Below are 13,944 nucleotides of genomic sequence, written 5' to 3'. Positions count from 1 at the left end.
TGGGACCCGGGTTGGGGTGTTGGGGGTGGGTGGCTTCCCTCCATTCAGTCTCCAGGTTTCACTCCAGCATTGTACTGGCAAGGAGGGAAGTGAAGAGCAAGTCATACAAGGGGTATGATACGATGATAAGGAGGACCTGAACAAAACAAACAAGGGAGGATAAATGCTAGTCCATGTGTATGATTAAATGGTCTAGCTAAACAAAAAGATATTGACTAGTGGCATAACCTTTAGTGTAAGTAAGTGAACTCTCTGATTTAAAGGTTGTAATTAAATACTAGCTTTAAATTATTACCAACTTTAAAACTCTAGCTGCCCCCCAAAAAAAAAATCATGGGGGAATTCCCTGGCAGTCCAGTTAGGACTCGGCGCTGTCAATGCCAAATTCCTGGGTTCCATCCCTGGGCAGGAAACTAAGATCCTGCAAGCCCGCAGCTTGGGCCCACCGCACCTCTCCCCACTCCCCAAAAAGGAAAATACTAGCAATTAATACTTGGAATTTTTTTGGGCAGGGTGTGTTTAAAATTTTTTCTTAATACAAGTGGTAGTGCATTTTGGGTTTTTTGCGTTACGCAGGCCTCTCACTATTGTGGCCTCTCCTGCTGCGGAGCACAGGCTCAGCGGCCATGGCTCACGGGCCCAGCCGCTCCGCGGCATGTGGGATCTTCCCGGACCGGGGCGCGAACCGTGTCCCCTGCATCGGCAGGCAGACTCTCAACCACTGTGCCACCAGGGAAGCCCAGTAGTGCATTTTGTCACTTTGACATAGCACCTGGAAGCTAGTGCATAAGAAAAATGGATGACCACGTTTATAGTAGTTAACTATATTAAATTTTAGCCTACTGGTAGGGTTTGGATGGAAGAGATGTTCCTAGGTGTTCTTTAGTGTATGGAGCCATGTAATTATTAGAGCTCACAAAAGGCATTGAAGTGTTTATTTTCTTTCTCTTGAAGTCATCTGGGAGCGCTTGCTAGGCTTTAAGAAAGCCAAAACTACCATTTGAGAAATGGTGCTTTATTTTCATATTGGAAGCAATTTTCAGTTTGTGTTTTCTTTTAAAGGTTGAAGGATTTTTGCTTTTGCATTATTAAAAGCAGGCCTCTTTTTGTTCCAAGGTAATGATTGACCATTAATAAACATTTGAGTGCTTGTTCTTAACAAAGATGAGTAAAAATTTTTTTCATTTATTATTTATGATACTTGTCTGAGCCCGTTTTATTAAGTTGTATCCAGAACAAATTCTATTGAGAATGAATTGTAATGATACACATCAGCTGTCCTGAACAGTTTTTGGTATGCCTTGGGAAATAGAATACAAAGTTATTTTTATTAAATATGGAATGTGTATTGGGAGAAAGTAAAGGGTAAACGAGGAGGATTAGACTGTGGGTATGGGGTAATTGTGATTAGGTATTAAGGTTGAACAAGTAGATGGGGCCAGGAGTAGCGTAGTGGTTTAGACTATAGGCATAAAATTAGACCTTGCAATCAGATCCTGCTCCATCATTTAGTAGTTTTATGACCTTGAACAAGTTAACTTCTCTAAAATGATGGTAATTTTCCTAGACTTGTGAGAAAAAGTTACTGTGTGAAACAACTTAGCCTTGCCTGATGGATCAGTGGAAATGGCAGGGCTAGGGACGGGTAGGCAGTTATTGAAAACCTAAAAATTTCATTTAGTAAATATGAATGCCTATGACATGTTTGGATGCTCTCCTGTGTACAGATAGACAGGGAATGCATCTCAAAAGGGACCTTGGAGTTGAGGATTTAAGAAGCCAGCCATTGCAAAAAGTCTTGTTGGGTAACAGTATTACAGGCAGAAGGAATAGTATGTGCAGAAACTGAGATGGAAAGGCATAGCATCTTGGAGGAACAAAAAAATGAAGTATATGAGTGGTGGATTGGGATGGCCTTTGTACAGCTTGGAAAGGTAGGCCAAATCACAGGTCATGGTTTGAATTTTATTCTAATGGAAGTCATTGAAGGACTTTGAGCTGGTGAGTAGTATAAATGATTTTTAAAAGGTCATTCTAAGTTGTTTGAGGGTGGGGGGATTGGTGGGCAGTATAGGGACTAGTTAGAAGGCCAAGAACCTGGCTCTAAACAGAACTCAAGAATAACTGATATTATGAATTAATATGGCTTAGATGATCATTGGAGAAGAAGTTAGATGATGCCAAACCTAAGCACAAAAAAAGTAAAAAAGATTTGAAAGTTAAACTCTTACACATGGTTTAGCCCACACCTGACCGTTCATTTAGGAAATGTTTATTGAAGATCTGGTAAGGCATTGAGAAAGCTTCGGTCTTTTTAGATTTAAGGATAAATGCTAACACAGGAAAGTGAAAATGCCCTCTGAGGAAGTTTGGAGGACGGTAATTCCACCTGCCTTGTGTCGGGAAAAAGAGGCATTTGAACTAGGTCTTGAAGAGTTGTTAGGATTTGGACAAATATGAAAAAGTGTTAAGGGAATGACTGGAAAACCCAACAATATAAAGAGGTATGTGAGTGAAAGTTGCAAAGAATGAGAAGAAAATTTAAGGTGTGTCTGTAAAGGTTCTTGAATACCACATTAGGGATATACATTTCCTCTAGAAATTGGAGTGCCTTTGATCTTCACTGATGAGAGTTTCGTTTTGGTCTCCACATCTCTTCAGAAGCATCCACAGTCTACCACCAGATGACCAGACACCGTCACCATTTCCTCAGTGCCACTGTTCTGGTGATGTGGAGTAGTAGGATTCAGGAACAGTAATTGGGCCTGACTGCTATTGACTCAGTCAAGTTAAAACTAGAATTCCTCCTGTTCACAAGGACTAGCTTAAAACGTTTTGGCAGCCCTCTGTATCTCACACTTTACTTGGCCACCGTCTTGTAATCCCTCAATTTTTTCTGTCACTTTCTCTCAGTAGTAAGACTGCTCCCCTGCTTCAAAAACCTTTCTGTTAGGCCCAGGTAAATCCTATTTTACATAACTGAACTCTTTATAAAACCTTCCCCAGGGCTTCCGTGGTGGCGCAGTGGTTGAGAGTCCGCCTGCTGGATGTAGGGGACACGGGTTCGTGCCCCGGTCTGGGAAGATCCCACATGCCGCAGAGCGGCTGGACCCGTGAGCCATGGCCGCTGAGCCTGCGCGTCCGGAGCCTGTGCTCCGCAACGAGAGAGGCCACAACAGTGAGAGGCTCGTGTACCACACACAGAGAAAACCTTCCCCAAAACTGGTTTTCCACAGTCAGTTTCTAATAGTTGGCAGAGTGAGTGTGTTGTTCATCCAGCTTATTTGTACCTGGAGTTTGAAAGGATCAGTGAGCTGCTCATTACCTGAAACAAAACCGTTATTTATAAGCTCATTTGTTCCATTTGACCTCATGACTTTTATCCCTCTGCTTTAATTTACTGACTCCTGAAAGTTCCTTTTTATTGAAGTCTTTGACACACTACTTAATGTAATAGGTGCTTAATGTTTTTTTTGATTTTTTGAGTGATTAATGTTTTTTGAAGAATATGGGTTGTAGTGACACTACTGAAGCAATCACACAACTTTGCAAGTTGTCTAATAGGGTATAATCATACACTGTAGATGGATAACATATAACCATTTCAACCTTTGCTGAGCCCATGGTGCTGCAAAGCAATTCTGTGTAAGGGTATAGTCACCTTTTCCGCTTATTTGTTCCATGTGTCTTCAAATCCTTGTCTGCTTCCTTCCCATGCCAGCACACACGGCATACATGTACTTGTCTCATGGCTTTGCTTCCTAATTCATGAAGGTAATAAAAAGTCAAAGCCTTTAACTTTTAGAGACCATATCTATAAAATAAAATAACCTGTATTTACATCCTTTATTGCTTTGGAGTCAGTATCTAGTTCTTCATGGTAACCCCTTTTACTGTGCTCTGGAATTCCACCAACTGCCTTTTTTTTTTTTTTTTTTCTTTATATTTTAGAGCAGTTCTAGGTTTACAACAAAATTGAGAGGAAGGTTCAGGATTTCTCATATACCTTCTGCCCCCACACATAGCCTCTCCCATTATCAACATCATTTACCAGAATGGTACTTTTTTTAAAAAAATACTATGGATAAATGTACACTGATACATCATAATCACCCAAAGTCTATAGATCTGTAGTTTACCATAGGGTTCACTAGATGTGCTTTGTATGGCTTTGAATAAAAGTATAGTGACATATCCATCATTGTAATATACAGAGCGTTTTCACTGCCCTAAACATTCTCTGTGCTCTGCCTATTCATCTCCCCAACTCCCACCCCTGGCAGTCACATCTTTTTTTGTTTTCATAGTTTTACCTTTTTCAGAATGTCATACAATTGGAATCATACAGTATATAGCCTCAGATAAGCTGTCAGTAATATGTGTTTAAGGGTCTTCCATGTCTTTATGGTTTGTTAGCTCATTTCTTTTTAGTGCTGAATAATATTCAATTGGATGTACCAGTTTAGCCATTCACCTACTGAAGGATGTCTTGGTTGCTTCCAGGTTTTGACAGTTATGAGTAAAGTTGCTATAAACATCAATGTGTAGGTTTTTGTGTTCACATAAGGTTTCAAATCCTTTGGAGTGTGAAGAAATGTAATTGCTGGATTGTATAGTAAAGATTGTTTAGTTTTATAAGAAACTGCCAAACTCTGTCAAAGTGTGCCCTTTTGCATACCCACCAGCAATGTATGCAGGCTCCTCTTGGTCTGCATCCTTGCTAGCATTTGGTGGTGTCGGTGTTCTAGACACTGGCCATTCTAATAGGTGTGTAGTTGTATCTCATTTAACTGTGCATTAATTTCATATAACATGTAGCATCTTTTCATATGCATATATCTTGTTTAGTAAGGTTTCCGTTAAGGTCTTTGGCCCATTTTTAAATTGGGTTGGTTCCTTATTGAGTTTTAATAATTTTGTTTTTATATTTTGGGTACAAAGTCCTTTATCAGATTTTTTTTTGCAAATGTATTCTCCCAGTCTGTGCTTGTTTTCTGTGCTTGTCTTGTAATGTCGTTACAGAGCAACTTCTACCTTCTTTAGTGCTCTCTATATTATTCCTTTTGGTGCTTCTTAAGCTTCTTTTCCTGTTCCTCATTTAATGACTTCTCTTTTCCCTCAGGATAAAACTTGAATGATTGGAAGTGCCATAAAGAGTAGGAGTGAAGAGTGATACTCAGGTTTTGCTTCTTTATTTGGCTTGGAAGACCTTTCATAATCTGACCCACTGCTTATCTTCCCAGTTTAACTTCTTTCCAATTCCCCTTTGTACTCAGTTCAAACTCTCAATTCTTTTAGGCTGAACACCCTGTCTCCTCCCATTACCTCTTGTCTTGGTTGACATCCTCATCTTTACACTTAGCAAATTTTAGTTTAGAGGTTATTTCCTCTTAAAAATTCCTGAGCCTTCACGATGACCTTCATATATGCTTTCATTACACCAAGTACTCAACCGTTAATGTTGCCTGTTTGGACTGGAGTGCAGCCTCCTTGAATGAAGGTGTGTGTCTTGTTCATTATATTTCTAAAACCTAGAATGCTGCTGCGTAGTATTAGGTTGGCCAAAAAGTTCGTTTGGGTTTTTTCTGTAACTTACAGAAAGAGCCGCATGAGCTTTTTGGCCAGCTCAATACTTAAAGAGAGGCACTTAATAATTGCTGAATTCAACTAACTTGCCAATAGTGGGTTGATTTCATCAGAGCAGACTAGCGGTTCCAACAGACATGTGCCTTTATTTGAGCATTGCGCAGTTTAAATCTGACTAACTCATGCTGCTCTTTTGAGCAGGATTTTTTTTTTTTAAGCAGGATTTTAGAAGGTACTTATTGATTGGCTAATGAATAACCCTTTCCAACAGTAAGAGTTTCTTGGACAAAACTGTTCTGAGAAACAGTGTAGTTTGTGCTTTTCCAGGAAGATTAGAAGGATTTTTGAGAGGTAACTTTTCCTATAGGATGTAACTTTTGAGAGGTAACTTTTCCTATAGGATGTCTACCAGAATAAAAAGTTCCCTTTTCCTACATGGTGAAAGATCAGCTCGAATTTAGAATAGAGGTAGGCTGGACTAGGGATTGCAAACTATTAATAAAATACCTAGAACCAGATAGGTAGTAGAAATGAGTGAAACGAGCCAATTGGAGAGTGGTGAAGTCTTGACCCTTCTGAATGAGGTTCATGCCATGTGTAACGTTTGGTCAGGGTTGTCTGATTTCATTTTCCTAGAAAAGTTAGAAATCTTTTTGAATTTGACAAAAAGGTAATTCTGTTTTAAAAATTAAATGAAACACTATGAGCCAAACACACCTTCAGACCAGTTCTTCTGTGGGTCACCAGTGTGGGGCTTCTTGGATGGAAGCTGATGTTTGTGGGAATTTATCTAGCAGCTGTGAATAGCAGGAAACCCAGATAGTCCCAGAGAGGAAGGTTTGATAATGGACAAGCAAATGATATGTCAGCTTGATGGAGCGTGATGTCAGGGAACAAGAGTGGCAGTAATTGGCCACTATGACTGAGTTGAAGGTTGTAGATGGGAATAAATAAATTATTGTTCAGCCTCAGGATTTCAGTTCCTAGAAGGGTTTTGGTGGCAGTGCAGTATTCTAAGAGGGTTGAGATCATGAAAGTAAAACTTAAGAACAACCAGTGAATTGTTTGGGTGGAAGACATATCTTGGAGACAGTTAAAATAGATGACTAAATTTATTACCCTGGTGTTCATTCTACCTCTGGTTCATAGTGCCTGGCACATAGTGGGCAATAAATGTTTGTTGCATTGAATAGGTTCATCTCTGTGATCTCAAATCAAAAAAGCTGTGATAACTGTCAGGATATTGACAAGCATACCTCAGGCATCTGTTTCTCAATCAGCAAGCAAGTAGTGGTGAGACTAAAAAAAAAAAAAAAAAAAAAAGAATTTAACTCCAGAAATTCATAATTTCTAAGAGCGCCTAATCTTTTACATGGTCCCTGGAAATTTGTACAGAGTTCATACTGTTCCTTTTTGAAACAGTAAATTTTTGTTTAAAGTATTGCATATCACTTTTAAAAATCCAATGTGGATCAAATAAAAAAACAATAGGGAACCTCCCTGGCGGTCCAGTGGTTAGGACTTGGCGTCTTCACTGCCATGGGCCTGAGTTCAATCCCTGGTCGGGGAACTAAGATCCTGCAAGCTGTGTGGTGTGGCCAAAAAAAGGGCAATAGTTCCCTGCCCCACCCACAGTCACAGTACCAAGGAAGAACTACTTTTAATAGTATTTTTATTTGGCTTCCTCTCAGTATGTATAAATGACATCTTTCTGTTACTGACTTATAAATATTAACATTTGTTGATTTCCACTGTCTTAAGTAACGATTTAGCTTATTCCATCTATACTATCCTTTATGTAATTATATCACTTTTTTGTTCCACTATTTGTTACCTCTGTAACATATCTTTATTCCTTGTTCTGTCAGTTAAAGACAGTATCTAAACTCCTTACTTAATAACATAAAGATATCATCGTTTACTCTTCTGTTCCTTTTCTACCTTTCACTTTTTACTTTGCACATCTATACTTTCTGTAGTGTCAAGGCTCGGACATTTGCATTTTCTATAAAACATAACATGTTTTGTCTATAGATTGATTTTTTAATTTCTTTACAGATTGATTTTAAAATTAGAAATCGACAGATTTCTTATGATAGTAAATATTACTCAAAAGGCCACAAAGTGTAATGTGATTACATTTCCTTTTCAGTAAAGTTTTTTGTTTTACCTGGAGTCAGTCTCTCTCTCTCTCTCTTTCACTTTGCCTACTTTATTACATCCTTTAGTTCTAACGATTTTTTGAGGACAGTGTCAGTCTCTGGAATTCCTTTTCTTTTTTTTTGATTGTTGTGTGCCTTTTATAAGAAAAATCCATCATGTAGTATTTTCGAAGTATGTTTGCAAATCCTGGATGCTTTCTGAAAGGTGTCTTCATATTCAGAACTAAGAATTACGTTCCCAGCCTACATACACTCAAATGAAAATGCTGTAAAACCATGTTAACCTCCTTGTGTTGGACAGCTAAGAAAACTGAAGTTAGCTCACAACAGTAAGGTTAAGTCAGGAAGAAGTATTTTGCTATCTATCTATATCTATATCTATATCTATATCTCTACAGAATATTTAAAGCTTTTAGTTGACAAGAAAAGTATAGTCCAGTGGAAAAACGGGCAAAGTATCAACTGGTACTTCACAAAAGAGAAGACGAGAATGACCAATAAATATGAAAAGATGATTCATCTTCACTAGGAGTCATAAAAATACAAGTTAAAGCAGTAGAATACCATTTCAAAAACCTATATCGATTTGGCAAAAATCAAGGTCTGATAAAAATGTTGACAAAGATGCGGAACAACATATGTTCTTACACACTGCCAATGGGAGCGTGTTTTGTTAGGATCCACGTTCTGACTGTTGTAATGAAAATCCAACTATAACGTGGTTTAGTGAAGTGGAAGTTTTTCTCTTGTAACAGTCCAAGCATAGAGCTGATAAAAGTGTTTGTGACCCAGGCTTCTTTTAGTTTTTTATCTGTCAGCTTTAGTAGGCACCTTCATTCTTTGGTTTCATGATAGCTACTCCAGCTATGACCATCATATCCACATACCAATTAAGAAGGGGGGAGGGTCCATCTCATCTTTTTAAGGGTGTCACCTAGAAGTGGCCCAACTTCTATTTACATCCCATTGGCCAGAACTTAGGCACATGGCCACAGATAGTTACAAAAATTTTGAGAAATGATATTATATATTTTTAGTTGGCTATACGCCCGTCTAAAATTTGGAGGATCTGTTATTAAAGGAAGAAGGAGAGAATATCTTGGACCTTTTAGCAGATATTGCCACATAAACTAGTTCAGTCACTTTGGAAAGCATTTTGGCAAGATTATGAATAAGATTGGAGATGACATATTCCTAGATCCACCAGCTCCACCTCTGGATATATGTCTTATAGAAACCATACGTGCACAAGGAGATGTACAAAAATATGTGATATTATTTGCAACTGAAAAATATGAAACAACCAAAATACTCATCAGTAATGAATAAATACAGGTAAATGCAAAAAAAATACAGTTAAAATTAACTATCAACCTGGATAAATATCAAATAATGCGTGATAAAAGCAGGTTGAGTAAAGGTATGTACAATGTTACAGCATTTAAATGTTGGAAACATACAACACTAGTGTTTATGCATACAGATACATGTAACAAAAGTATGGAGAGCTGCATGGGAATGGTAAATACCAAATACAGGGTATAAGTTACCTCTTGTTGGAGGTGGAGGTAAACAAAGTGCTTCAACTATTATCTGTCATATTTTTATATTTTTTTAATAAATTATTTTTGGCTGCATTGTTGGGTCTTTGTTGCTGCGGGTGGGCTTCTCTTTTTTTTTTTCGGTGGCTTCTCTTGGTGGAGCATGGGCTCTAGAAGCGCGAGCTTCAGTAGTTGTGGCTCACTGGCTTTAGTAGTTGTGGCTCACGGGCTCTAGAGCGCAGGCTCAGTAGTTGTGACTCACGGGCTTAGTTGCTCCACGGCATGTGGGATCTTCCTGGACCAGGGATTGAACCTGTGTCCCCTGCATTGGCAGGCGGATTCTTAACCACTGCACCACCAGGGAAGCCCAGGTCATATTTTATTTTCATAAAGATCTGCAGCAAATACAGCAAAGTGCTAAAGCTAGGTGGTATATATGTGGATATACTTATATATGTTTGCAATATTTTGTAATTAAGGAAATGGTACATGTTCTCATTGAACATACAGTCCACTGGAAGAAACAGTGGTTTTAGTGATGTAAAATGTGGTATAAATAGTGTGGTGTGCGAAGGGCTGTAAAAATAGAAATGGAGTACTTCTTAACTCAGCCTGGTGGTGGTTGGTTGAAGAGGGAAAACTGTACAGAAATGATTACTTCTGAGTCTTGAAGGATGTTGGGCAGACAGTAGATGGAGTGGGAGAAAGGTAATCTATTGCAGAGAGGTCAGCATATGGTAAACGCCACTGTTTGCCTGGCAAACATTTATCCCGTGTCCAGATGAAAGAAGCAGATTGATCTAAGCAAGTTGCAGCTGTCTGTCCTCTAGATAATCCAACCACCATCTACCATGAAAAGTGAACTCAGAGAAAATTATAAAATTTCAGAGGTCGAGCTCTCTTATAGAAAGTTCTGGGCAAACATCAACCAAAATTAACTGTTAGATACAGGATCGTATGGAAATTTAACCTAGAGTATCAAATCGAAGAGTAAAGGATACAGGCCTCATAATTCTTATCCAGTCTGTTTTTGCAGGAGTGAGGACTATTTAAGTATAGCTGATCCACGTAACTAGAGATGTCAGATTGGCCTGTAGGTACAGCTTCTGGTCATATGTTTCCTAATTAAAACACCACTAGACCACTCAGGGACTGTGTATTCTTGATTAGCACCTGGGTTACAGCTTAACCTAAATAATACATTTTGCCACATTGCAAATACTGAAGTATTTTAAAGTAAATTACAAATACTTTCTTCTTGACCTCATCTGGGCATCCTCAATTTTTTAAAGTATAAGGTGCCAAAAACACCAATAACTGGGTGTTCTCGGGTGTATTTCAGTACTCAAGTGCTTCCTTGAGGATTTCATTTTGGTAAAGTTAGTGAATGGATAAAGAGTATTGGTACTTGTCTTCTTAATCTTATATCTTCTGGGTTTCTTTATAATCATTAAAAACTTGACTGAGTTTTTGCTGGAAAGTATTCTTTTTTTAATGTTTTTTTTTCCTTCTATTTTTTCTCTTTGGAAAGTCCTTATTCATTTTTAAATTTTTGGCTGCTTGGGGTCTTTGTTGCTGCACACCGGCTTTCTCTAGTTGTGGCGAGTGGGGGCTACTCTTTGTTGCCATACGCAGGCTTCTTATTACAGTGGCTTCTTTTGCTGTGGAGCATGGGCTGTAGGCGCGTGGACTTCAGTAGTTGTGGCACGTGGGTTCTAGAGTGCAGGCTCAGTAGTTGTGGCACACGGGCTTAGTTGCTCTGTGGCATGTGGGATCTTCCCGGACCAGGACTCAAACCCGTGTTCCCTGCATTGACCACCAGGGAAGTCCCTGGAAAGTCTTTCTTGTGAAATATGAGATAGTCTTACTCTGGGCTTACTACTCAGTGGCTGAAAAAAAATTATGTAATAAACGATAATTTATTACCTTATTATGCAAGTAGTGAAGCTTTGCTCTCTGATACTTAAAATTTTTTTCAAATTTAGCATTTTATTTTCAATGTACATACTTATTACCAGAAGCACTTCACAATTTGAAAATGAAATATATTGTGTATGTAGGACTTTCGTAGTGGAATATGCCTCATCAAGTTGGTGATATAGAAAGATACTTCCCTTGTAATAGATACTGTATCATATATATTTTAAAAAATAAATTTATTTACTTATTTATTTTTGACTGTGTGGGTGTTTGTTGCTGTGCGCAGGCATTCTGTAGTTGTGGCGAGCCGGGGCTACTCTTCGTTGCGGTGCGCAGGCTTCTCATTGCAGTGGCTTCTCTTGTTGCAGAGCACGGGCTCTAGGCGCGCGGGCTTCAGTAGTTGTGGCACGTGAGCTTGGTAGTTGTGGCTTGCGGGCTCTAGAGCACAGGCTCAGTAATTGTGGCACACGGGCTTAGTTGCTCCGCGGCATGTGGGATCTTCCCGGAGGAGTGCTCGAACCCGTGTCCCCTGCATTGGCAGGTGGATTCTTAACCACTGCGCCACCAGGGAAGTCCCATGTGTATCATCTTATATAAATTTCATCAAAGTAATTATGCTTTTAGATAAAAATTAGTACAAGTTCTAGACCAATGTATTCTTGACCAAGTACCTTAAGGGCCTCTTGTATTACTGGAAAAAAGATTTTTAAGATCTCCAGGGATAGAGACAGAATTCCGATTTTCATTCAAAAATATTTATGAGCCCCTTTGCATAGTTAAAAACTAAATTTGAGGTGTTTTGTTTTCACCTAAAAAAACTTAGAGAAAGTGGGTAGGAAGTAGGTAAAAGGGATACAAATATTAGGAGATTTGATATCTACAAAATGAAGTCTTCGTTAGGGAGTTTACTTGGATATTTATCCATATTGCCTCTATTCTTTTCTTGTTCTCCCTGGCCCTCTTCATATGACCTCTTTCGATTGCTTCTCTGACACAACCTTGGTATTTTCTCTCTTAAATACTCTAGTGGTGGGAAAACCCTAGTCCTGGGAAACCCAAGACACCTGAGTTGGTTTTTCTCAGCTTCCCACCAGGAAAGGGAGACACATTTAGCTTGTATTTTAATTTAAGCCTGGCAGTTAAAAGTTTTACATTTGGGATCAGAACTACTGTATCTGGTTTGAAGATTGGAATTTTTTAAATTATCCTGCTTAAAAGTACTGTCTTTATAGAACCACAGGGTGTTAGAATTAGAAGGCACCTTAAAGATCTAGTCTAACCTCATTTTATAGAGATGCAGAGATGAACTGCTTGAAGCAGCTGTTTGAAGCAGATGTAGGATGGGGCAAATTAGAACCTGTAACCCACCCAAATTAGTAGCAAGTGCTTATTTTTTTAAATGTGATACTTTAGGCTAGCATGTCTTAAATAATATGACTGATTTTATTGCGGACTTTTTTTTTTTTTTGGCGCTACACAGGCCTCTCACTGTTGCGGCCTCTCCCGTTGCGGAGCACAGGCTCTGGACGCGCAGGCTCAGCGGCCATGGCTCACGGGCCTAGCCGCTCCGCAGCATGTGGGATCTTCCTGGACCAGGGCACGAACCCATGTCCCCTGCATCGGCAGGCAGACTCTCAACCACTGCCCCACCAGGGAAGCCCTATTGTGGATTTTTAAACATATATGTTTCTCACTTTTTGGTCTTGTTTACTTGAAATTCTTTTTAGAAGTGCAGGAGAGAGGGTTCCCATGGTGATATGACATTTTTCATCTTTAAACTGGAAATTTGTAATGCACATTTCTAAAATATTTAGTCATCACAAAGCCCCATTTCATTCTAGAAGTTTTCCTTAAAATTTTGTGCATTCACATTTTATCAAGAATTTCCTAAGTTCCTGAAAATGAACCAGTTTATTATACCTCACACGTCTTCAATTCTTTCACTAAACTATATACAACCAAATGATATCTAGTAATTTCCTTTCTTCTCTCCAACGTAAATAGTGCTGTACTTTTTTTTTTTTTTTTGCGGTACGCGGACCTCTCACCGCTGTGGCCCCTCCCGTTGTGGAGCACAGGCTCCGGACGCGCAGACCCAGCGGCCATGGCCCACGGGTCCAGCCGCTCCGCGGCATGTGGGATCCTCCCGGACCGGGGCACGAACCCGTGTCCCCCGCATCGGCAGGCGGACTCTCAACCACTGCGCCACCAGGGAAGCCCAGTGCTGTACTTTTGAATTCAGGATTTGTAAAGGGTACCAGTTACAATTTTTAAAATTTACATGAGCCTAACAATACATTTGCCTTAATTTTATTGCTGACAGACTACATCAAAATGTGAAAGAAAAGAAAGTGAAGCATGTAACTTCAGAAACTCAAATTGTATTGAAATAAGTTTAATTGCTCTAGTTGGCTCCTAACTAGGACATTTTAATAATCTTCGACCCTCTGGGGCTGAGACAAGTACTCTCTTCTCTATATTCTCATAGAACTTTCTAGTACTTCCATGAGTGGGGATAATATACATGACTTGCCTCATAAGATTATTATGAAAATTAAATGGAACACTTTATGTGAAGTGTTTAAAACTGTTCCTAGCTCGATAAAAGTTAGCTGTTTTTATTAATAGTCCTTCAATTATGTATCACCTATCATTCATTGAGCAAATATATATTTATTGAAGACCTACTCTGCTATATATAGGAAGTACAGTTGTAAAATATGGTTAGCTTTAAG

At 39.1% G+C, this 13,944-nt stretch overlaps 1 protein-coding gene across 7 annotated transcripts in view; it reads left to right on the top strand.

Annotated features, from left to right (window-relative positions):
- The window catches only part of ZNF207 (zinc finger protein 207), a 57,674-nt gene that overhangs the window by 24,466 nt on the left and 19,264 nt on the right, over positions 1-13,944 (top strand). The window lies entirely within an intron of this gene.

The sequence above is a fragment of the Globicephala melas genome, chromosome 20 (assembly GCF_963455315.2).
Source record: "Globicephala melas chromosome 20, mGloMel1.2, whole genome shotgun sequence".
Taxonomy (NCBI): Eukaryota; Metazoa; Chordata; class Mammalia; order Artiodactyla; family Delphinidae; genus Globicephala; species Globicephala melas.
This window is presented reverse-complemented; position numbering and strand designations above follow the sequence as displayed.